The sequence below is a fragment of the Melospiza georgiana genome, chromosome 12 (genome assembly GCF_028018845.1).
Source record: "Melospiza georgiana isolate bMelGeo1 chromosome 12, bMelGeo1.pri, whole genome shotgun sequence".
Taxonomy (NCBI): Eukaryota; Metazoa; Chordata; class Aves; order Passeriformes; family Passerellidae; genus Melospiza; species Melospiza georgiana.
In genome coordinates this window covers 16,925,471-16,937,565 of record NC_080441.1, presented here as the reverse complement: position 1 = coordinate 16,937,565, position 12,095 = coordinate 16,925,471, and the positions used below count along the sequence as shown (strand labels likewise).

Below are 12,095 nucleotides of genomic sequence, written 5' to 3'. Positions count from 1 at the left end.
ACAAATGGGATGGGGTGGAAGACTGGAAAGAAGGCAAAACCTGTGGGTTGAAATAAAAACAGCTTAATAACTGAAATAAAATACATCATCATCATCATCATCTTCATCATCCAACTGTAATGAAAAGGGAGGTGACAAAAGAGACGGGAATAAGCTCTAAGAAGGTCAGTGCTGCACACACAATGCAGACATGGGCCACTGCTGACAGATGTCCATCCTGCCTGTCTTCCAGCAGTGACAGTGACAGTGACAGTGACCTGGCCAGCTCCCCCAGTTCCCACACTGGGCAGGACACTCTGGTGTCCCCTTGGCCAGCCCAGGCTGGCTGTCCTGGCTCCCTGTGCCCTGCCCACTGCACAGCCTTGGCTTGGGGTGAGCCCTGCTCAGCCACACTGGGCTGTGAGCATCCCCATCCTCACACGGACCCCAGCGCAGGGCCTGCACCACATCCTGGGGGAGAATTCACTCTGTCCCCAGCCCAAACAGTGCGGGTGTGAATGGGTGTGTTTGTGTGTGGGTGTGAATGGGTGTGTGTGAGTGTAGGGGTGTGTGTGTGGCTGCTGTGCCCATGTGAGGGTGTGAATGGAGTGGCTGGATGTGTGAGGTGCGGCTGTGCCCACGCTTGAGTGGGGTGTGCATCAGGGGGTTGTGTGTGTGTGTGGAGGTCTTGGGGGGTGTGTGGTGTGTGTAGGGTGTGTGTGCCAGTGTGCGGGGTGTGTGTCTGAGGAGTGTGTGTGTGTGTGTGTGTCGGGGTGTGGGCTGTGTTTGTGTGGGGTGTGTGTCACTGGATGTAGGGTGTGTGTCTGTGTGTAGTGCGTGAGTTGGTGTGTGGGCTGTGTCTGTGTGCGGGGTGTGTGTGTTGGTGTGTAGGGTGTGTGTCACTGCGTGTAGGGTGCGGGGTGTGTGTCTCTGTGTTTCTGGGTGTGTGTGTCGCTGTGTGCGTGTGCGGGGTGTGTGTGTCTATGGGGTGTGTGTCTCTGTGTGTAGGGTGTGTGTCGCTGTGTTTCTGGGTGTGTGTGTCGCTGTGTGCGTGTGCGGGGCGGGTGTCTCCCGGCGAGGGGCGGCGTGTGCCCGTGAGCGGGTGCGGGGGGCGCGGCGTGTGCCCGGCCGCTGGGCTCGGCTCGGCTCGGCTCGGCTCGGCTGCGCTGCGCTCGGCTCGCCCGGGGCCCGGTGCCGCCGAGGGACGGGCGGAGGCGGCGGGGGCAGCGCGGGGAGCTCCCGGCGGGGTTTCGGGAGGCGGCTGGCAGCGCTGCCCGCCGGGCTCGGAGCGATGCGGCGGCCGCCCTGCCCTGCCCGCCGGCGGCGCGGAGCCGCGGGGCCGCGGGCGGCGGCGTAGGGAGCGGGGCACGGGCAGCGGAATGGGGGCGCCCGGCGGAGCGCGGAGCAGCCCCGGGCCCGCGGGCACCCCGGCGGGAACCGCCTGACGGAGCGGCGCGGAGGTGAGCGGGGACGGGGCAGCACCGGGCACAACCGGGCACAACCGGGCACAACCGGGCCGAGAGCTCCGCGGTCACTCTCGGAACTTGGAGCCCCGAGCCCCCGAGTGCCGGGCGCGGGGGGTCGGGGCTGCTCCGTGCCCGCATCCCCCGGAGCCACCGGCAGTGCCTGCCCCGGCGAGGAGCGCTGCTCCCGCTGAACTTACCGGCGGCGGGGCCGGGAGGGATACAGGACCGGGAGGGATGCGGGACCAAGAGGGATGCGGGACCAAGAAGGATGCACGACCAAGAGGGATGCGGGACTGGGAGGGATGCGCGACCCAGAGGGATGCGGGACTGGGAGGGATGCGCGACCCAGAGGGATGCACGACCCAGAGGGATGCGGGACCCAGAGGGATGCGGGACCGGGAGGGATGCGAAGCCGGGGGAATGCGGGACTGGACGGGATGCGTGGCCTCGCTCCCCCACGGGAGTTGCCGGCAGCACCGGGACTCGCATCCCGAAGGACGGTGCTGGATTTTGTCTGCCCTTGCCCTAAATGACATCCCGCACCGAGCACCTGCACCCTCACAGAGCGGGTTAAATGCCGGTTTCAATTGTTATTCCTTCGGCAGCCCTTGACCTGGCTGTGAGTCATCTGGGTGACCCACGTGCCCTCAGCATGGGAAAGGTGACAGTGGTACCGGAGGGGTGTTCGCTGCTGTGATGCTTGCAGAAGAAAAATGCTTTTTTTATCGACCCCTCTTTGAACTACCAGGCATCTCGCAGTTCATAGTGTTTCAAATTCTGCAGGGAAAAAAAAAAAAAAAAGGAAAAAAGAAAAAAGGGCTGATTTTCAAGACTCTTCATAAGTTCATTTGTTTACTATGGAGCAGTGACTTCAGTGGTCTCTTTGGTATAAAAACATTCTGCTTGTGTGATATTTTTGGTGGCATTGACAACAGATTTGTTAGTCATGGTTATGAATATGGTAATGTGCGAGTCTCCCATTAAATTCTCCATGCTCTAAGGTAACATGGTTGAACAGTCACCTACCAAGTCTTGCGTTCCCGAGCAGCATCACTTTGAATTCCCAGCCTGTTTGACCACTTCTTCTTAACTTTTCCACCGCATTGTAAAAAACATTTGGTCCTCCTGCGGGTCAGATGTGAACCCTAAGTTTTTGTGCATCTCCGTGCAGGCGAGCTTATGTAATGCAGTGCCCTGTGCGGAATGCAGGAGGGGATCAAGGAGCACAGAATCTCCCGGGTGTGAAGGGACCCGCCGGGATCGAAGCTGGGAGGAAGGATTTTTGGGAAGAGCATTGTCTTTGTGGTCACCGTGCCTCTGTGTGTGTGTGCCTGTCCCCACGGAAAGCTGAGCAGGGTTTTTCTGCTCTGAGGACGTTCTCCCCGATCCTGGGCAAAGCTTCTTCAGTGTTGATTGCCTTCTCCTTAATGATGTCGTGTGTCACTGCTTCCCAGGGCTCCGTGGAGCTGCTCAGAAGCCCTTGAGAACACTTTTCAGCCAGGCAGGTACTGTGTAAATGCAAATTACTGTATTGCTGCTTTAAAAATGCTTTTCAGAAGTTAAGGCGGTATCTTTAGGCAGCTCATTGGAACTTGTAGCCAAATGCCTGCTCAGGGAGCTTAAAGCAGACTAAAGGAACTGGCATTTTGACTAATACTCCCTCCTAAAGAAATCTAGTGTTGTTTCTGGAGAAAAGGCAGAAAAGCACCCCCTATTTGGGTGCCATCAGATGTGTCACTCTTTGTTCTGGCCATGAGTATTCACTCCCAGTTTCCCTGCATGTAACTTGGCAGTAATTATCAGCTGAAGAAATGCTTCAGCCCCAGACCCTTTGGTGGATGGAGACATGAAGGTGCTTCCCCTGACCACGACACCCCTGGCCCTCTGTGAGCCCCCTGCTCTCTGTGCTGGGGCTCTGCTCCTCCTCTGGTTGTACTTTTATTCTCAGGTACAGCGGGGATCAATACACTGTCAGCTAGGTGCAAGACTTCCTGGGCAAGAACTGTACCTCAGATACTGCTACAGAGCACATTTCTAGAATTAAAAGTAAAGAAAAAGGTCGAGGTGCTGGTTTTTGGTTTAGTTGTTTTTTTATTCTTGTAAAGTGGTGAAGAGAAACTAGATGGAAAAGGACTTGAGCTTGAGAGTAACCTCTGATCAGTCTTAATATATCTTGCAAGAGCATAGAACATTAATAGAATTCCTTATTTTTATTACTGAGGCTTCTGAGAGAATGATTTCTGTTTTATTGTGCATCACTTTCACTGTAGTATTGAAATCTCATTGGTTTTGTAATGTGTTTTTTTAAAAGGTGTTGTTACTTTTCATAACCCCTTTCTGCTTTGGTAGAATCTCTGAATAGCTTCTAGGATTGCGTTAAAGGTAATGCAAAGCTCAAAATTCTTTGATCAGCTTCCTTTCTGCAAAGATTTATTTCAGGGAACCTTAAAAAAATCCTTTAGAATGTCAATTCTGAGGTCTTTTCATGTTGTGGATTTAATAGACAAGGTACTGTCAGCTGAGCTATGAGTCTTGCTAAGAATATGATTAGGTTGTTTTTTGAGAGATGTAGTTCTTGAAAACATACCTTGGAGAAGAAAATTCACAATAGCTATGTGCAAATAATTTTTTTTTTCCTACAACAGATGGAAGAGCAGTCAAGGGTGGCTAAAATTAGTTTGAAACAGAATAGATTATTCCTACAAGTACAGTAGTATAATTTGTACAAAATGAGCCAAATCCTACTAATTGTTACACTGTAACTGGTGTAAATATAGAGTAATTTATTTGCCTGGATTTTCTCCTTCTTTAAGAAGAAATGCAGAACACAGGGGATTGTGAGGCTGTTGGATTTTGACAGGCTTGCAAAAGTCAGTTTTTCCTGAAACCCAGTGGCAGAATATGGCCCCCCACTCTCATCTTGACAACAGCATAATATTCACTCCCTGAGACTCCAGTTCCAAATTTGCTGTAATGTGATTGTGGGTAGAGGGTTGCTGAATGACTCAGATGAATGTAGCTCAGAGTAAACAAACATGTAAATCATTTCTGGCTAGAGACAGAGAAAGGAAAACATGAGAAGAAAAAAGCCAACCTGCAGGATGAGACATTTATAAAGTCATGTTTAGCAGGGATCACCAAGTTCAGCACAGGGTGCAACCATCAGAAAACCTCAGGTCTGGAGTTGCCTCGGTGCTTCATCTCTGGAAATGAGAGGCACCTGTGTGGAGCGAGTGCCTAAATGCAGGTTTTGCACAGAGTTCTGCAGTTGGTTGGGCTGACAGCCTGGTACAAAGGTGGGCAGGTTCCTCTCAGCACCTGCGTCTGGCACTTTTCAGAGGCTGAGAGCTGGGAACCCAGTGTGCTGCCTGTCCCAGAGAGACAGGGTGCTGCCAGCGATGGCTGTTCATCCCTACAGTGTCTGGTTTGGGGGAAAGAATTGTGCTATACAAGCTAGCAAATGATTCCTGAAAGTTTCTGAGCAGGAAATCCTGGTGAGCAATGTGGAATTGGTGTGAATAACTGCAGACCCAGTGTGTTGTTCAGATTAAGAAGTACCAGAGCAGGTCAGTGGCTTTTAAACAACTGTGGGTTTCTTAGCTAGACAAACACTAAATCAGAGCAAGACAGAGGCTGCTCTCAGTTGATTTTCCTGCCAAGGGAGATGGCCAGTAAGCACAAATCACTGCACCAGAGCATCCTGCCAGCCAGCTCCTCTTGGATGGCCAGGCCCAGTGCAGCTCGGGCTCAAGGGAGGATGGAGCTGTCCCTGTGAGAGGGAGCTGCAGTGGCTGCAAGGCTGGGGCAGGGCTGTTGTTCCTTTCAGCTCTCTGAGCCATTCCGCTTCAGTGTGTTTTCAGGCTAAGTTAGGTTAAGTTCCCTCTTGGGGAAGCCAGAAATGTGTTGGCATCCAGAGTTGAAATGAGGAGAGCTGGGGCTGGTCCCCTCCTGCTGCTGCATGAGGATCAGCTCCCTGGAGCTCTGCCTCCCTGCTGGATAACCTGCCTCATGTTCTGGCTGCTTTTATCATCATGGTGGAGAGGCTGCTGGGTTGTTGTGTGCAGCTCTTCAACATAAAAGTTGTGCTCTTCTTCCTGAGGTTTGCTGCCTTGCAGAGCAGTGAGTGAAGTGTGGCATGGCATCCTTGCACTGTTCTCTGTGAGGTGGTGGCTGGTAAGGGGAGGAACTGGAGTGACAAGGACTATTTCTCTCTGCCTGTGAGTAGCAGGTAGACTTGGGTCCTCATGTTCTCCTCCATTTTTTATGCTCTTTAGAGCACATCACATTTTATGTGGTGTTGATCACAGTGGCCATGATAGGGGGGTTGACCTAGGCAGCAGGGTGGTTTGTGCTGATGGGAATGATGGGTGCCCCTGTTAGCTCATTAGACACATATTATTATTTATTCTCAGCTCAGTCTCTGGATTCAAGCCAGGAAGCTGCTTTGTCCTTATTCCCTTCTCCCTTCTCTCCCTCTCTCTCCCTCTTCACGTGCACTGAACATGTTCCAGTGAGAACTGAAGCAATTTCCTGGCCCCTCTCACGTGTCCTGCATCCCTTTTTACATCCTTAGAGAGCAATCTGATTCAGTCTTTGGGAAAGACTGGCTTAAGCACCTGAACAGAGTCAGACAGGTTCCCTATCATGTCTGCTAATTAAATTGTAATGCTCATTACCACAGGATGCTGTGGAGGCCAAAAGCACAAGCAGGTTGAAAAACACGAGGTGAGTTCACAATGCACAGAGAGAGGACAGAAGGAGGAAGGTCTGGGTGTAACCTCTGGCTCCCTGGAATTTCCAGATGCAGGGATAGTGTAGAAGGGCACCCAGACTGCTGCCCATCACCAGGGATGGCATCCTGGGATAGAAGGAGCATGGATTTAATCCATTCCTGTGTTCTCCCAGCTCTGACATGCACAGCTTGCTAAAACAGCAGTTCACTTTCTGCTCAGTAAAATAGGGAGGGAAAGATAGAACAGTGCCTATGGAACAGTGTTTATTGGGCATTTTGGCTCCAGAATGATAACCAGGGTAGAGATTTCAGCATGCTCTCACAGGTATTAATGGATTAACATAGGAAGCTGCAAGAATTTCATTGTGTGAAGCCTTACTGACAAAAGCAGTGAGAGGATGAAGTCATTTGGGGCTCAGGGCTCTTGCTGGGACCACAAGATGAAATAATTCCTGTCTCTCATTCACTCTTTGTGTCCTGTTCATTCTGGTTTGTGCTGCATTACGAAATGGAGGTGCTGATCTCTTACTTAGCCTGGAGCTGCAGTTAATGGAAATCTCTGTATTTTGTGTATTGGGGTATTTGAAAATTTCCAGGAGGAAAGACCTCCAGGTTTATAAAATTGTCCTAACGCCCTAAAGCTGTTCATAACAGGAGCAAGAGGGATAAGGATTGCTAGGATGGCAGTGCCTTGTCACCCCCTTCTCCTGTGAGGTTGAGGGATGTGGTCAGTGAAGGGACAGGGGGCTCTGAGGGGGTCCCTGGGGAGCTGCTGGGGAGGCTGATTCAAAGAGAAGCATCTGCTGCAAAAGGGGATTTTCTAACTGAAAAGAAGAGGTTATGTGGACAAAGGAAGTAAGATGTGATCTATGGAAGAGGGCAGGAGAGCACAGAGAATGTTTGAACAAAAAGATGCAAAGTCCCTGCAGGGGCTGTAGTGAAAAGCCTTTTCCCAGATCTTTCTGTCCTGTGTAATACCATCAGGGGATCCTCATCTGGGAAGAGCAGACTGAGCCTCTGAAGGATCTTAAAAGTTTGCTTCTGCTGCAGTATCTCATTTCTTCAGCAGGAAAACAAAGATGAACTTTCCTCTTGGGGGAGTCCATGGGGGCCATACTGGAGCTGGCTGGACCCAGTGGCTCCACAGGGACTGCTGAAGGGAGACCAGGGCTGCCCAGACACAGCCCTGTGCTCCAGCAGCCTCCTGCTTCCTTGGCAGGGAGAGCAGCAGCTCCTCTGAGGTCCTGCTGGTCCCCCATGGCCAGCTTGGATGCACAGGAGGAAAGAGATGCCGCATCCCTGTTCCAGACAGACACAGAGTCCCTCCTCTGTGCCATGGATTTAAGCGGCACAAGCTGAACCCAGACCAGGACAGGGAGATGCTCTGTAGCTGGGAAAAGGGCTCCAGGCTTCTCAGATTTAAGGTCTAAACCAAGGTCTAAACTTCTGCCTTAAATTGCACATCTTTGTTTAAGCGCGGAGCTCCGCGTTTCTGGGCTGTTAGGGCAAATGTTCTGACATTTGTGTCTTTCTGTGGATCTTGAGCTGATGCCAGGTTTGGAGTGGTGCCCTCCCAGCTCTCCTGACTTCTCCCCCAGCTGCAGGGTGCCCAGGAGCTCAGTGCTGGATCAGCCTGGGAGCTGGCAAGGGTTTGTTGTGGTCCTGCCCAGCCGCGCCTGCGCAGCCGGAGCAGCTCCGCTCGCACATTATCTCCTGCAGCTTTCCCTGCACCCTGTCTGTAACCTAATCAAACAGGCTGAGCAGCTGGTGAGTGGGAGCCTTGCCTGTCAAAGACAGGAGTAGGAATATCAGCAGTCAACAAGCCATCACTTCAGCTACTGGCACAAAATGGAATGGGGAAGGGTAGGCACCCCTCCCAAAATAAACCCATTGCTGTCCACAGGAGCCACATGAACCCCGGGCTGACTGACTGAAATAGTTTGGGAAAAGACAGGATGAAGAGTGGCTTGGCTGAAAAGAAATGCAGGATGCTGTATTTGGATGAAAGGGAGGTGTTTTAGAAGTGTTTTACATGCAAGGGTCTCTGGATGATCTCCAGTCAAAAATAGTTCGTCTACACTGGCCATACAGCTATAGAGTGGGTCAGGGAACACAAAAATGAGCAGATCTTTTGGGTTGTCCTCTGATTTTGACAAAGATTTGAATGTACTCATGAATGGAGCAAAACTTAAAATAGGTGGTTTTGTCCTACAAAAATCTTACAGATTCCTGGTATGTCGCTCCAGTCTTCGGCATAACAGCCAGCAAGCTCCCAAAGTTTTTAATTATTTATGCAAAGAGGAGCATCCAGAGAATCCGAGAGCCTGGTAGTTAAATCTCTCAGCAGAGAGCTGGGGAAAGACAAGGAAAGGCTGGGATTCAGGCCACCAACACTGGTCTTTCTTTAGGGAATAAAGATCAGATTTGTCAGAGTTATTAGCTCTGCCTGGTCCCTGCTCAGGGACATTCCCAGTCCAAGGCTGAGTTAAATTCTCAGAATTTCCAGTTCTTGCCAGGCTGAAGGGAACTGTGGCTCTAATCAGCCTCTTCTCTCTCACCAGTCCTGGGGCTGGCTATGGGTTGAATTGTTGGTGAAAACTGAAGGGCCCTTCTTTGAGCACGGGAGCAGCAATGGGAAATGAAAAAATTCCCACTGAATTGAGCAAGATTTAGATCTGGGCATGAAGAACAATGTTTTATTTCAGAAGTTCTCACTGTCCTCTGAATGGTTTGTTTTCATTCTTTCTTAGGGCACACTGTGTGATAGCACCAAAATTCTGGGTGAAGCATTTGGGGTGTAATGAAAGAGTGATGCTGCTGCCGTGACCTTCCTGCACATTTTGGGATTAATCTTTCTCTCCTGCAAAAACCAGCTGCAAACAAGGCTTCCCTTCCTGTGTCACTGACCTGTGCAGAGCAGGCCAGTTCAGGACTGTTCAGTGAGTTTGCTTTTTTAGCTTCAGAGCTGTTTTTTGCTGCTTCTGCATGCAGACCAGAGGTGTGTGTGGAGCAGGGACATCTGCCTTGTGCCAGTGACCTCTTCAGGGGCATCCTTCTGTCCCTCCCAGAATGGGGGAGTCTGGGCAGGAGATCAGGCTCAGCCCTCTGGAAGCACAGAATTACAGATGGGGTAAAAGCTGTGTGTTGTTTTGTGCTGTGACAGGCTGAGGTGAAGGGACCTGAGGAGCTGCTGAGAGTCACAGAGGATCTGTGATCCATGCAGTCCTGCTGCAGAGCCCCTCTCAGAGTCCTTTAATCTGGTTATTCTGCTTGGCTGAAGTCCTTTAACTGCCAAACTTGGAGCACTGAGGCTGTGAGAGGATGCTGTGCCTGTTTGTTCCAACATTTAAACCAGGATATAACCACAAACACCTGTCCAATCTGTGCTGTCAGGTTATTTACAGCAACAACACTGTTACACAGGTTTTTTTTCCTTGCTAATGGCCATTTCAAACCCTGATACAGGCTCTACAAATGGCCCTGGTGTTCCTGGATGTTTGGCCAAACGTGTTTTTGCTAGCTCATAGGTAGGACTCTCATTTTCTGTGATGCTTATAGGAGATTTTGGGCAGCCACAGGATGTGGCTCTGTTTGATCCAGACAGTGATGCTTGAGCCTGAGAGCCATTTCAAATGCCTTCTGGTCACAGTGGCAAGGTGAGAGCTGTCACACACATGAAGGGTGGGTTTTCCTCCCTTTCCAAGGGATCACCAGGCTGGAGTGGGAGCAGCTGGGGCATGCAGGGAGAGCATCCACACAGCACTGAGTCCTGGCCCAGAGCACGTTCCTGTGCTTAAATGCTGAAGCATTGTGAGGAGAATGCAGAGTTGAAAAAAAAGAAATAAAATTAGACTTTCAGTTCTTGTTCACCTCTGGAAAATCTGGAGTATGTTAATGGCATTATTACTGTGCCCATACTGCAGCTTAAATCGGCTTTATGGATTGAGCCTCTTAGCGTGGAGTTAGGATAGATTAGCAGCATTTCCACCCATTTTACAGGCAAGGAGAGAGAAAGCAGCAAGATTGAGAAGCCCAAGCTAGGTTTCTTCCTTCCTTGAGGCTGTGCCACACAAAGCTGTCACTGAGTTCAGTTTATTAGCTCAGAAGCAAATGAACAGTGTGCGGCTGAAAATGTGGATACATGAGGGGCACCATCCTGCTGTGTGGATTTTGTGATGGATGGATTCTCATTTTATTCATCTTTTATCATCTCAGCACACAGAACATGCCTTTGTGAGTACTAAATGGGGAATCAAGTCATAAAGAACTGAGACTTCAGATGTGAAAAGTGAAGAGTATGGGCAGTTCTTCAGTGGCAGTGAAGTCTCTTATAGGGAAGATCATTTATAAGTATAATGGGTAACTGATGCTGCTCAGGAGTACTGGTTTGTTTCCAAATTAACAAACACGTAAGTAGACCTGCTCGTGCCTCATTTAAATTCTTCCTTTATCTTGGTTGGAAACCAGGGGCCCAATCTAATGCTTTTCATCCAGCACTCTTGTTTAATCCATGTGGATCAATTATCATTATCAAGAGCTGCTGCTGAAGAGAACGTCCTGCACCTGAAAAATGAACTCTGGAATCAGCCTGCTCAGACTGCAGGGTTTTCCTATCCCACATGAATCTCCTCAGTGCAGTGGAAATGCTGGAGGCACAAGGAGTGTTTGAATACCAGGATTTTTGGTTGGAGCATGTCTGTTTTTGTAGATGCTTGGAGCATGACTGCACTTTGCATGAGTGCTTGAATCCCTCAGAACTGATGGATGCTGCAAAGTGATGGGCTGTTCCTGGTGGAAACCCAGTCATCTCCTGGCATTGGAGCAGCCAGGATGTGTTTGTAGCACTGCTGACAGTGCCTTTCATGAGACCTTATGGGGCAGAAAAGCACAGCTTTAGTTCAGAGGAAATATTAAAACCCAGCAGCGTGTGACTGTGCAAGAGTGAACCCTGTTTGTGTTTGCTACAGCCCAGGAATGGTCCATGACCTGAGCATCTTCACCCTCCAGGGTAATGTCAGAACAGTCTTTGCAGAGCCCCCTCCACGTTTCCTGCTAGCCCAAACCCTATTTCTGCACAAGGCACCAGGAGATGGTTCTGTTTTGGTCCATATTTCTGCTTTATTGGGTTCTAAAACTCCCCCTAAGGCAGCACACACCCAAGCCCAGCACAGCACTGGTGATGCATGGATAGAGACATATTCCTCATTGTTATCTTTTCCTATTTTTTTGGGTGCTGAGGAGAGCAGATAGAGCCCAGAAATGAGAGTGACAATAGATTTAACTCAAAGCTTAGCAGGCTTTGGGGCTGAGCAGTGGAGAAGTTCAGTGGCAGCATGTGACAGACCACACTGGTGGGACATGAAATGGGCAGCAGTGCACAGAGATGCTTTGATGTGCTCCCAAAGCTTTGCAGCACCTTCCCTGCTGAGCTGGAGGAGAGTTTTAGTTTGGAAACTCTAGTCAATGGCATCACAAGTGCAAAAAAGCAGGAAGGAGCCCAGGATAGTGACTTCTCAGTTTTAGCTGTGCAATTAGGAGTTATGTCACTGGAGCCTGCAAGACAAGTGGGTCTGCATAGGCAGAGTGAAATTCAGAGTGCACAAAATGCATTTGAAACAATTTGGCTCGGCTCTGGCTGAAGAAAAGGGAAGTGAGAGCATAGTTAATTAATAACTAACACTAGGAAAGAAAATAGGCAAGGAAGTTAAAAGTCTGGATTGGTCTAAGTGCCTTTGTGCTCCAAGATGACATATAAATATATACAGATTTAATTAGGAGAGGGTTATTTGAAATCTCAAAGCCAACTATCAGCCTCTCACTCTCTCACAATATTTTGTTACAGCCTACTATAAAAAAGGCAGTTAATTAAAACAGATTTATTCATCCAATCATGCAGGTGTTACAATGAGACAGTGTTT

General features: G+C 49.8%; 1 protein-coding gene across 2 annotated transcripts in view; it reads left to right on the top strand.

The window, feature by feature from the left end:
• Positions 1 to 1,353: 1,353 nt before the first annotated feature.
• Positions 1,354 to 12,095, top strand: part of TRPC5 (transient receptor potential cation channel subfamily C member 5) — a 104,721-nt gene continuing 93,979 nt past the window's right edge. The window contains exon 1 of one of the 2 annotated variants that reach the window (XM_058032918.1): positions 1,354 to 1,439. The gene's annotated coding sequence lies outside the window, so the exon portion shown is untranslated. Of the gene's footprint in view, positions 1,440 to 2,633; positions 2,951 to 12,095 lie in introns of those variants that run through there. The other variant, XM_058032919.1, reaches the window with a different exon arrangement.